At 36.7% G+C, this 13552-nt stretch overlaps 1 long non-coding RNA gene across 2 annotated transcripts; it reads right to left on the bottom strand.

The window, feature by feature from the left end:
* Window positions 1-3073: 3073 nt before the first annotated feature.
* LOC129723651 (uncharacterized) lies at window positions 3074-5148 on the bottom strand. 2 transcript variants are annotated; one of them, XR_008727784.1, is made up of 3 exons: window positions 4407-5148; window positions 4080-4265; window positions 3074-4004 (listed from the first exon to the last, which is right to left on the bottom strand). It is a non-coding gene; the product is annotated as an uncharacterized LOC129723651 (long non-coding RNA). The 2 variants fall into 2 exon arrangements; XR_008727785.1 differs by having other exon boundaries at window positions 4714-5148.
* Between the last annotated feature and the right edge of the window lie 8404 nt (window positions 5149-13552).

The following is a 13552-nucleotide window of genomic DNA, read 5'->3' as shown; positions in this document are numbered from 1 at the left end:
CGAAAAAGTTATCCGTTTGCAAGCAACCCGTAGGTAGCTGCGGGCAGCAAAATGCCACTTTCAAGATTGCAAAAAAATATCGAAAGGAAAGCCAGAAAATGGCTGCCTTTTTTGCATCCAGTTGAAGATTCAATTCATTTATTTATTGGCTTTTTTCATGCAGTCTAATATTTTTATTGTTGCCTTGATGATTGATAACACTTGCCAGGCAAAAACATGGAACAATCGTGGTGTATGGTTTTGAGTTTTTTTAATTTAATTTATGAGCATGAGCATGAGCATGATTGACCGCCCGCGGTTGCTACTCCGTTATTGCCAGATCAGCTGTAATTACACAGAGAACCAACAGATGATGCTTGGGACTAACATTCATCTTCAATGTGTAAAAACTGGTGACCTTAATCTTTATATTAGGCAATACCAGCGCCGGCCGCATCCGAATGCAGGTCAAAGAAGGAGTGTGTATAGGAATATGTTGACGTAATACTCGCTTTATTGGAAGCCGAGAACACCTCTGCACTTGCACGAGAAATCACTGGGATGTTGGAGAAAAGGGTAAGGTTTGCAGCAGGTTCGTTTTGGTAAACGATGCGCTGAGCTCGAGTACCGGGTTCATAATAACAAATATCGCGCGTACGAGTTCTTTATACCTTCTACGGAAATCATAACGCGATCAATATGTTAGATGAAGTAACATTGCAAAAATAAAGCGCACGGGAGAATACCGGACCTATGACTCAATCAAGACCGACTCAAATATTTGAACATCTGTTTATGTAGTCATTATGCAACTACCGTAACGTGTCTCCCATTGATTGATCTCAGCTGACTACACAATGTTACGAAAGCTACGAGACTTGAGTCCACGTTAACGCCTCGCGACTTCTATCACTTCTTCGTGGAGTGACCCTATTTATATCAAAAATTATAACACGTTTATAACCAATCTGTAGAAAATACGACCTCATGAATGCTATCGACGCGAAGTCTCTAGATATTCGGTCACCCGGACATCTGTCTTTGAGCTTAACAGGTCGACTAACGGCGTTTCTTGTATACTGTTCGTCTGTTCTTAAAAAGCGATTTTTTTATTTGAGACCGATTTAAAGCAGTAATAAACTAAAGAGTGTTGTTACCGTCACGCACAGGTAAGTGTGGTACATCCTAGTGAAACGCAAAATGGTATACCACACTAAGTGGACGATTCGAACTAACATATCATAAAGTTGGGTCACTACATTTCGAAAACATTTATATGAGCAAAACTCTCCCGGACCGGAGACGCGTTTTACCAAAGCATTGTGCACGACCGCTCAATCCACGACTACCGACGGAGACGCTCGGGAGCACGATATTTCACGCCGATTCTCTATTAACTGTCGATGCGAGTGTTGCCTATCAAATAGAAAAATTGGCAAAGTTTCATGCATCCAAAGCCCCAATAATTTGAAAAATGCAGATACGCAGATTGACCAAAATATATATCTTAAGTTTGTTGACAAAATGCCGAACTAGTCATTATTGGGACATAGTATACAAAAATCTCTGCTCAAAAACTAGACGAATCGATAAAATTGAATCAAAAACTAGACAAATCGAAAAAATTGAATCATAAGATTTCGACTTCGACTAGCAACAATGCACCATATTCCGAATTCCACAAACCACACCAGTACTCTCTGGGTGACGAGTTCGAGTAATGTTACGCTGAGCGATGGGGACCTTTTTGTCAAACGACATGCGTAAAAGCATAAGTAATGTCGAACTCGTCTCCGCGGCGCATTCACACCCGGACTACAGTTTTGTCCTGTACTTTTTTTCACTTTCCGGACTATACTTTTTCTGTATCCGACTACACACTTTATCCTGGACTACACCCGAAAGAGACAGGGTGCAGTCTAAAAACACTAATAACAAAAACAAATGCTCTCAAATAGCGTACTAAAATTATGACAGCTGAGTGTAGCGTCGCTTGCGTGTTTGTTTTCGAGCTGTAAAGTGTAGTCCAGGACGGTGTAGCACAGCCGCAGAAACGAGCTTGACACAACATTACAGTATTTCTAAACCCTTTACAAAATGCCAGAACAATTATTATTCATTTTACCGTTTCGGATCTGCGTCTATAAAAATTTAGCATGTTTAACAAAACTTTGCTATGGCGTAAAAATAATTATTCAAAAGCTAGTGAAGTCATAAATAGAAAAGGAATGACAATGGATATTAAAACATGGTCATCAGATATATTTCAGTTAGGAAATTCAAGACATTTTTAACATTGGGAAATATCGCAGAATAGATAAACCGCAATCGTGTGGTACACCTTTTCAAGCGGTGCATGTATGAATGACAGAACAGTACGAAAATGCTACGCTGTGGTAGCACACATGAAAGATGAATTCGCCATTAAATGACGCACAAATTCATCGCTAAAAAATTCATACTATACTGCACACATTACAAGTCTACAGTCTACAACACGAAATATAGAAAAAAAAAAAAACAATTTGATTCTTATCGGTGAAAACTACTACCTTCGAGTCATTTATAAATAAATAAACAAACATGTCTGTAAATGTATGCACTTATCTTTGTCATTGAATCAGCTTTCAGCAAACCAAACATGCCTCCGCTCGCACACAAACAAGTATAGCCAACTTGTTTCTATGGTCACAACTGCCGCTCTCTCAGTTTCTGCCTCTCAGCAGATCGTGCCGTCGGCAAAGAATATGCTTGCACATTACCGTATCAAAGGAAAGTCACCAACACAACACTGCGCTTTGAAAGCAGCCATTTGCTAGGCGACAAATTGTAAAAAAACGGCAATAAAACTTTGAATTTCCAGATCGTTTGACTTCCAAATCACTTTCAATACAATGTTATAACACTCAAAACACTTTCACCTACAATTACCACACGAAATTCACAATTCATTGTGCTATATACCACTATGAAATGCGATTACCACGGACGCAATAAATAAAGCGTCTACACACGTCGCCAGCGATGCCAGCTCCTCTTGAGTTTTTTTAATTTATTTTATTATTTTTAACATAATTTATGTAATAGTTCCCTGTTTCAAAATGCACAATAACTTGAAAATGATTGCCCGTAGGCGAAAAGTTCATATAATTTTATCGAAAACTTTATTGGCTATCGAAAATTGGAAAAAAAGTAAGTTAAGGTGAGTTTTTATTTTCGTACTTCGATTGATAGGATGCTCACAGCTTCAAATGTTGATAAAATTGAATAACGTAATATGGTGCCTGGCTAAGCGCCAACTGAAGAACATTTTCAAGAGTTTTCAATAGTTCAACAATCACAACAAAACGTTTTCGGAGTTTATTGGAAAAGTGATTACAACTAAATTGGTTCAGATGAATAATCAAAAACTGCATGACTGAGTCCGGATAATTAAGTTCAGAAGAACAGTTATACAGTTAGAACATTGTTAACAATTTCATAGCTCAGTTGGTTTGTGCTTTCTAGTAATACAATTTAATCTTTTAATCTTAATCTAGAAACACGATCGATTCTTAACTGATTGATAACCTAACTAAAATAGAAAGTTCTGTTACGGAAGTTCTTAATCCCGTGTGCAAGAGACAAAAATGCATCAACACTGGCTAGATTGTTTTCGTTTTTTCTCGTGTCGGTCAGCCTTGCGGCGGATGGTCTCGACCAAAACCGGAGCTCGAAAACTCATGCGAGATGATAAATTCGATTGCATTCGAACGTGAGGCTCGCAGATTACGAAGCCAGCATGTTATTGACCGAGCCTGAACCGTGCCGCGCGTTGATAAGCAAGCACGGAACGACGGATCCGAATTGAATTCGATAAGGGCTAAAGGGTCCCGGGCAGCAGTTCATTTGGCCTTGAGTTCACACTTTCTCCTGCTAGTAGAACCGCGCACCGGCGGCATGTGCACAGCGCGGCCGATTCCTCAAATAGCTGATCCTCGAAGCTCACGTACATTCGTTCACGTTCGCTCGCTGCTCATCGCCAACTGCATTAGATTATAATTTGATGTTTCAGTAGCGCAAGGTTTTTTTTTTTGCCATTTCTACTTGCTGATAATTACCTTCTCAGTTTTCGGCAAAGGAAATAAGTGATAGAGCTTATTTTTCACAATTTGGTACGACCAATGGGTTATCAGTGAAAGTCAACATATTTTTTGCCAGTGGCTGAGTGCTGGTGTACGATTCGGTGAAGCGGAACGTACTGGTGTGACCAGTTCTGGGTTTATCTATTAAAAAACACAAAAAAACTAGGAAAATAATGATTAGTCAAGATTGCAAACTAAAACCAACTGCTATCAAGTTTTTACTATGTTTAATATGAGAATTATTATTTTATTATTATTCTTAAAAAAGATGCTAGAAAAAAAATAAAGTTTTACTTTTCTCACTTAGTTATAGTATTACTGTTATAAAATTGAACGTTTTATTCTTCACGTTAAAATGATTTTACAAGCATGCAATGCAATATAAAACTGCCGATGTGCAAAAGTAGTAAACAACAGGGAACTGGAAGCGAATCTTCCATACAACCATCATGCGATAACAGTGGATTGATAACAACCGAAGACATATAACCGATCACTGCAACACTCGTATCTGGATTAAGCTGGAACTTGCCCTTTTCTGTTGCAACTAGTATAAATAAAGTTAGAACACTATCAGCCGATCGGAGAAGGTTTAGAAAATTGTGCTGACCTATTTTCTACTAATAGTAAGCAGCGATGGAAACGAAACGATTATGACCCGATTGTCGTTTTGTCCCAAACTGTACAGATTGCGATGTGTTCAAGTAATGAATAAACTTGAATCCTCTCAGTACGTAACAAAATGTTGATGCATTGCTCACTCGGAAATAATAAATACATAACTAGACTATATACAGCTCTTAGAAGAGAATGATCCGCGCAACTCGTTGTGTTTTTTTCTCCGTACGTGGCTCGTCGCACGAGGAAAAACGATAGCAAAAGAGAATAATAAACTTGACTTGTCCCCTTCGCATCACAGTGACGCAGTAGCAATGATGTGGTATGGTGACGGCGGGAGGGAGAGTTATTTTAGGCTATCGGACTACTTGGGCAACGATTGTTTTCAGCAGGTTTGCTACACCAATTAATGAAAAACTGCTGGAGTAGTGTGAAACATGATATTATATAATATTTTTTTGTTTTATTCATCTAAAAAAAAGGCTGCTTAAGCAGGTAATACAGAAATTAATAGGTACCAAACTTTGCTATTATTCAATTAACCGAATTATCCTACGTTAAGCTTGCGGTTATGCCGAAGAATTTATCTACCTCTCGTTTTGGTTATGGTTTGAGGAACATTTTCCTCATATTAATTTCAGAGGTAGTGCTAAGAGGAGAGAGAGAGAAGGTGGCTACCTGATATAAATAAATTTAAAAAACGCAAGCTTGGCATAGTTTGCGTGATTGATAGTAGACACTCAAATGCTTGAACCTATCTCTGAAAACTAAATTCTTTTTAGTCGTATTGAACTAAGATTTTCAGTAAACATAACAATAATTCTTTTCAAGCAACAATAAGTTTCAGGGTACCTACGTGTAATATTTTATTTTTTTATCGTTTCCTTTCGGATTGACTTTTTACAAAGAATCACTGCGTTACTTATTGTTACGTAGGAGGGAGGGAGGGAGGGAGGGAGGGGGAGGTGGTAGAGACAGTTACGTAACTATCATGTTTGCTCGAAATTGAAAATTTCGGAGAGGAGTCAGACTGATTAGTGGTAAGTAATTTTGGGGGGGGGAGTCATGTCGAACGCTACCTATCGTTACATAGGAGGGAGGGGGGTTTGAAATCTAGATTTTCAGCGTTACGTAATTTGTAATATAACACGTCGATGTTGCACTATTATGTTTCATATCAGAGCAATTCCATCACAAAACCGGGCAATCAATTTAGTCGACCATTGCAAATACAGTGATCACCCGATTATATCACCCCCTTGATGATGTTTGGAGTGATAAAATAGGGAAAGTGATAAAATCGGGAATTTTTTTTTTATTATTATTTTGTTATAAAAGATGGTAAACCAATAATTTAACACGTAAAATTAGCGATTTTGATTACTACAAGAAATCGAATCATATGAAAAAGCAGTTCTACCCGCCTGTCTGCTTCTCTGATCCTTATAGACGTGGGAACTACTGTACTAATCGGCGTGAAAATTTTTATGTAGGGGTTTTTGAGGCCGGAAAAGGTTATTAGAGTAGCTCGAGACCCCTTCCTCTTCTTAAAGGGAGGGCTTCCATACCAATATAACACAAACTTCTACGTAACTTAAAAACTAATCAAGCAAATGGAACCAAATTTGACATGGTGAGGTAATTAGGAGTAAGAAATATGTCAATGGTCACTTGACACCCCTCCCTCCTCTGGAAGAGGAAGGGCTCTCATATAAGTAAAACATAAATTTCACTACTAGTTCGTAGGTTAGGTACTAGTGTTTGCATAAATCTGTGAAGTTGTTCTCTTAGTGTCATACATATCTCAAGCAGCTCAAAAAATTAGTTTCAGCTATTTTCTAAGGTTACGGAAGAGGGATCAGAAATGACCCAAAATGTGTTTATGTGGTTTACTGATAGCCCTTTCACAAAATATCTCTTCAATACATTTCAAAACACATGAAAATTGAGACTTTTTGTACTTTTTCTTCATTCACCCAGAAGCAGAAACAAATCGATGACGTACGTAACGTATCTAACAGTCACAATCCCTGGAAATTGATTGCTAGTCTCTCGAAATAGCCTGTATAATGATATACACTATAAGTAGCATCGAATACATCATAATTCATAATATAGTGAAAAATGAGTATAAAATTAAAAAGCACTTCGGTTCGTTTGATTGGTGTGACGTCTTCGACAAAGTTGTAGATAATAATTCTGTCTTTCCAAAAAAATACATTTAAAAAAATCATTTATTGAAAAATAAAATAAGACGAAAAATTAAAAAACAATTATGTATTCAAATGAGCTCATTTTTTAAAAATCTGATTTTTTAATAAAACCTACAAAAGATTGCCAAAACAATGAAACCAGTCCGACCATTCAGAAGTTAAGAAAAAAAAGTTATCGTTATATTATATTATCTACAACTTTGCCGAAGACACTATGTCAATCAAACAAACCGTTTCGACTGTAGACATATTTTTAATTTCCAATAGAGCACTGTATGAGGAATTAAGAATATTTTTACGGTCAAAAAGGTTTATTTGATTGTCAGTCAGTATGTCAGTACCTGGAAAAGTTGTAAATAATAACTTTGTACTTCCAAAAAAGATGTACCCCGTGAAAAAAAATAGCTTTTTTTCTGATTCCTCCATGACCGGTTTCGTTGTTCAGGTAATCTTTCGAAGTTTTTATAAAAAAAAATCGATTTTTTTCAAATGGGCTGTTTTGGATAATTAATTTTTAATTTTCTTTTAATTTGTTTTCAAAAAATCAATAATATGACAAAACTATAAGTTACAACTTTGCCGAAGACGTCACACCGCTCAAACGAACCGTGTTGGCTCTAAAAGTATTGGTAATCATCAATACCATCATAATAGTATTTTTCAATAGCTTTTCAATATGAGTTGTGTTTCAATAAATTAAACCTATAGCACAAAAGGGCATTTTTGCCTATAAAAACGACTATGCAAAGTTTCAGCCAATGGGCACGTTCACTTTCTGATGATGTAAACTTGACAGAAAATGTATGGTTGAACTGTCAAAACGACGCAAACTCAGAAACAACGAGTCAATTGTGTTGCTTATTGATTGAGATCCCTATCCCTGGCAAAGGACATTATTGTGGTAAGGGGCTGTCCACATACCACGTGGACAGCTTGGGGGGGGGGGGTTTGTGTGATGTCCACGGTCCTTACCAATATTTTATAATTCATATGGGCATTTGTCCACGGGGGGAGGGGGGGGGTCAAAATCGTTAAAAATCTGTCCACGTGGTATGTGGACGGCCCCTAAATAAAACGAATAAATTGTCTGGTACAGCATTCGCATAAACAAGTACAAGTGTCCTAGAGAGTATATTTTTCAAACAAAATCAAAAATACACATTCCATCAGTATCCACCGTTTCATGTACTTTCAAGACACTTGGAATAGAAAACATTATTCAAATTCCATGCACCTCCCGTGTGTGATTTTGTAGATGACATGGAAGCATTCAACATTTTCCGCGAGACACAATCTTAATTTTGGTTGAGTTATATTTTTTTGCACAGAGTAGTTTTTTGAAACATTTTGTAAATTTGTTTTGAAATATCTTGCCATTTTACATGGTATTTTTTTCCAATTCAACATTGCCACCCTAACGACAATGATGTAGCAAATATTATATTTCCAGGAATTTTTCTATTGGTATCAGACTTCCTGTGCACGTACTTTTTTCTCAAGCGACGAGAGAAATCTTTCTCTCGCTCGTAGAATTTCCATGTACGTGCGACGAGACGAGACAACGTCACATGCGATTTGCAGGTTGCTCTTTCGGTTCGGATTGCGATGCGCAAGCGATGTTTCGTCGCACTACGAATTGAGCGAGACGCCTGTACTGTACATACATGATACAGCTCGTGCGCCGGAGCTCGTGAGACTTTCTCGTGTACCAGGCTCAAAGTAATACTTATTTTGTGCGGTTCTGTTAGGTAAAGTCAATTTCATTCGATTTAAATGGAACTTTGCACTCGTGTTTGACTTGGCAAACTATGTATTTTTTTAAACTTTTTGGGCCAGAGTGAATTGTTAATGAACACTTGATCTTGGTTAGCAAAAAATAAAGTAAAATAGTAAATTTTTTTCAAAGCAACCGACACTGGTCTAAACTCAAAAAACCGTGATCGTTTTAGATTCGACTGTGAAATATTGATTGTATGTACCCAGTGTCTTCAGCAAGTTTATTCCATATAACAAGGCCTTTCTTTTGGCATTTTCGTTTTTTTTTTATCAATCCTCCTAGAAGTTAGATATAAAAACTATTTGTCCTAATTTTCAAAATACCAGATTGCTTTCTTCAGCAAAGTTGTAGGAAAATATATAAGAAAAAGAATTGCTGAACACTGTAATCTTCTAACTGTACGTCTGATATGACGAAGCAGAGTTTTACGAGGAACACTCCTCAAAATTAATTTTTCGGCCATAACTTTTTCTGTAATCGTCGAAACAATTCAAAATGTTCTAAGATTTTGTTCATTCTGCTAAACCTTGCATTTTTGTAAAATATATTTGTTTGCTATTTTTATTTGTTGTAAAGACATTTCTAGTTTTTTTGCTGAAAATAACCATATTCTGAGTCCATGTTTCTGCGAAGGTTGCAGATAGTAGCAAACCAGACTGTATGCATTTGAAAGTTTGTCAAAAGAAATTTATTACTCATAAGAGTTTAACTGTTTCTAGTTGTATCCAACCGAGTACTGAATGAAAGGAAAACACCCCTCAAAATTAGTTTTTTGTCCATAACTTTTTCTGTAATGTTTCGACGATTCTAAGATGTTCTAAGATTTTGTTCATTCTGCTAAACTGCCCATAAATGCATAACAGTCCCATATGAGTTTTCATCACTTTTGAGATAAACCTTAGAAACTTCTTTACATTACGTGTGCTCTCGAAAATTTACAACAAAAGTTAGGTTTGTTGCTAAAATAATGAAAAAAATATTGATTCTGGTCAGGCCCACGTTACGAATAAACGCATAACCGGCTCAGAGCTAAAACCAATTAGCAGAAAATTATGGTAACTTTCATTAAAAGACTAAATAAAGTGTACTGATCGGAACAACAATGACCTTATTGCATATAAAAATATTCTGCACAAATATATTTACCTCGGATGAATGCTTATTTTAAATTTTTGTTTCTTTGATTGAATCCATAGGAAGGAAAAAATGCTATGGTTTACCTGCGTCTACTGCGTTTTACTCAGTTGTACGTTTTTGGCAGTGTGACTCTTATGCGTTTATGGGCAGTAAACCTTATAAACAAATGCTTTGACAACAAAAGCTAGTCGAACTTTTTGATTGAAAATGTTTACTAAAACCTCTTAAAATCATAAACTTTATTTTTTTCTTGGAAAATTACATCTGGTTTTCTTCCGCTTTTAAATCATTTTTAATAAATACTTCAAATAGTTAAATATTAGGGATAATATTTTGAGTTATGAATAAAAAAGTCCCTGCTGTGCTTAAAGATGCTCTGAAGCACCATTTCAAATTTAACTTTTTTCTTCAAAATGCAATATTTTACACTCACTTTAATTGGTCTACAATGTATTTTGCTTAAATTAACCCGAAAGTATTTTTAAATCAAGTGAACGGGAAAGAGTAACAAAATCGGATTTCTCAGTTCTTTTTTTCTCAAAATAAGTTATTTAGATAGACATTTTAGTCCAAAAAGTGCGATGCCCGCCTCCACCCAAAATCATGAGAGCATGAATGTTTTGCAAAATGTTTAATTTGATTTTTTTTTATAAAAGTTTACCTTCAATAAAAATATTTACAGTTCATTCCACCATCCTGAAATTTAAACCAGAAATTTTGTTATAACTTCGGATTTCTTCGAAAAGAAAATGAGAAAAAAAAAACTCTTAATTTTTGTTTGTCAATTAAGATAAGGTGTTTGTTTATAATTTATTTTGACCAAAAAAGGTTTTATTGGGGTGTATTTTTTTTAAAAGCATTATTAGTTCCCTGCAATTCATTCTCAGACAGTTTATTTTGTACAACTGAAGGATTCTGAGCTACAATGCTTTGAATCAAACATATACCAAAATACTTATGTTCTTTTAAAAAAATTCTCGTGAGTCTGAAAAAATTGCCCGCCCGCGAAAAATATTCAGTTTGTTAAGTCAGGTACATGTGCTGAGATTCAGCCAAATCAAAAATGGTAGATATTCGATGATGATAGGACATTTGGCATGATAACACTCAGGACTCAAATTGACGCAGACTATCTTTCTAGGATTAACACTCCGCATTTGACGAATCGAACGTTGAAATGGTTGAAATTCATTCATAAATTCCATGTTGCACATTATAAAACATATATTTACTAGATAATATAACACCGTAGCATTGAATTGCATTTTCGTCTCCGGTATCGAAAGCATCATGTATCAGCGACATGATTCGAGCAACGCGTCTCCCAGAGTTACTCAAAGATTTGTGCCTTCGATACAGTATGAGCCCTCAGACCCTTCTGGAGGTGCATTAGTTGGAAAATTTCATAAAACAATATTACTAAGATTATTACAAAAGTTCACATCGTTGCACAAGGTAATATCCCCCTAACAGCAAAAAAAAGATCAGATTACTATAAATACGAGTATATATAGTCGCACTAGAGTTAATGTGGCTCTAGAATCATATATCTGATTTGCAATATCTATACCTCATTTAAAAATTCTATATAACACCTTTACCCCCAACATGTATTGAAAAATATAAAATTGATTATATTGGTTTAGTGGCTCTGTTATTTTTAACTCCCGAAAGGCTTGTATTCGAATTAAGTACAAAACTGAATATGATTTTCTTTGGAATGGTTTCTATTATATAATAGTCAATGACATCTTAAACGACGACAGAAACTCACAGCATCTCCACGTTAACCAACATAACACTCTGCATCTAATATATTTGTTTCAGTTAAAATATCATGCATTTTTATACCGTTCGCAAAGAAAATAATAATATATAAATATGGTAACAAAACGTTCTTCATTATTGTTAACAAAAGTAGGTTTAATCAACATATGATTTGATAAACAAATGAATTAGTTTACACACCATTCATTATTCAAACAGTGCTCTGACGCAAGCTCCTATAACACCGTAAATAATAAATCACATAAAATCTCCTGTCTTCATCCCTCTGGGCAAAATCAATTTCTCACTTGCGCCATCAGCTCAAAGCAATATGTGAAACTAGCTCGCGAGAATTTGCGCGCAAGCTGTCTCGTGTGCGCAACGCCCATGCACCGCGCTCGTTACGTTGAGAGACGAGATATCTTCGTGTACGTCGCAAAAGAAATTCCATGCGACGAGACATGGCTCGTACGTATTGCAAGTTCTCTCGCTCGCATGTGGCGCACAGCACAAAACGACTGAATGAGAAACGAGACTTGTAGCTCAAAGCGCATTGTCTCTTTTGGCGTTGACTAACGTCTATATCGAAGTTAGGCCCCTGAATTTGAAAATCTAGTAGTTCAACCAGGGAAAACGAGAGAAAAGTGGTCAGGTTTTGAGCGCTTATTTTGCAGTCATCTATAATCAGGTTTTCGAGGTTTTGGCATCAATCGATCAGAAATTCTTTTACGGTTAAATTTATGTAACAAAAACAAACTATTGTTTGAGATACACTATTGAAAAATTGGTAATTAATATCGATTGTCTAAATCATACCGCGCAGCCAATCACTACCTCTCTTCCCAAGCACAGTCGACACTAACGGATACAATCGATCTGACTTTGTTGTTATTGTTGTTGTCACTTTCCGTTTCCGATGTTTATGCTGCTGCTAGCGGAAAAAACCTTGCAAATATGCATCTTTTTGTTGGTGTTAATTTTACGACAGCGGCCGGCGCCCCATCATTCTGATTCCAAAACCGCACCAGTGACATGCGGACGCTAGGTGATAGCAGCTGAAAGGAGGAAATACAAAATAGTACCGGTCATCTCGTGCCGGTTTCACCCGTAATGCTGGTGGCTTTAGTAGTAAATGGCTACTGCAAAACACTTAAATGGCTGGAATTCTGGACGGACTAACCAGGAAACTATAATCGGCAACTGGCACCTTTTGGTGCCTCGAAATTTTGCGTACAGAAGCGGCTAATTGAATTTTCTGTTTTACCAAATGCTGCTGCTAGCGGAAAAAACCTTGCAAAAATGCATGTTTGTGTTGGTGTTAATATTATGACAGCGGCCGGCGCAACTTTCAAGAAACATTTGTCTCTACCATTCCATCATCTATGTAGCCCCTCCCTCTTTCTAATTATCTGACGAAGCCTTGGTATAAAACGTATCGTTCGTACATTTCACCCCATCAGTTTCATTATTAAACCGTACCGGGTACATACGGACGCTCGGTGTTAGCAGCTAAAAGGAGGAAAAACAAAATAGTACCGGTCATCTCGTGCCGGTTTGACCCGTGATGCTGGTGGCTACTGCAAAATACTAAAATGGCTGGAATTCTGGACGAAAACCAGTAAACAAGAAATCGGCAACTGGCACCTTTTGGTGCCTCGCAGTTTTATAATAGAAGCGGTTAGTTGAATTGTATGTTTTGCAATTGCTGTTGCTAGCGGAAAAAAACCTTGCAAAAATGCATGTTTATGTTGATGTTAATTTCACGACAGCGCCAGGATGTTAGCAGCTGAAAGGAGGAAAGACAAAATAGTACCAGTCATCTCGTGCCGGTTTCACCCGTTATGCTGGTGGCTTTTAGTAGATTAACCAGAAAACAACAATGTAATCGGCAACTGGCACCTTTTGGTGCCTCTAAATTTTGTTACAGAAGCGGCAAA

The sequence above is a fragment of the Wyeomyia smithii genome, chromosome 2 (assembly GCF_029784165.1).
Source record: "Wyeomyia smithii strain HCP4-BCI-WySm-NY-G18 chromosome 2, ASM2978416v1, whole genome shotgun sequence".
Taxonomy (NCBI): Eukaryota; Metazoa; Arthropoda; class Insecta; order Diptera; family Culicidae; genus Wyeomyia; species Wyeomyia smithii.
Note: the sequence above shows the minus strand (reverse complement) of the source record. Positions and strands in the feature narration are given on the sequence as shown.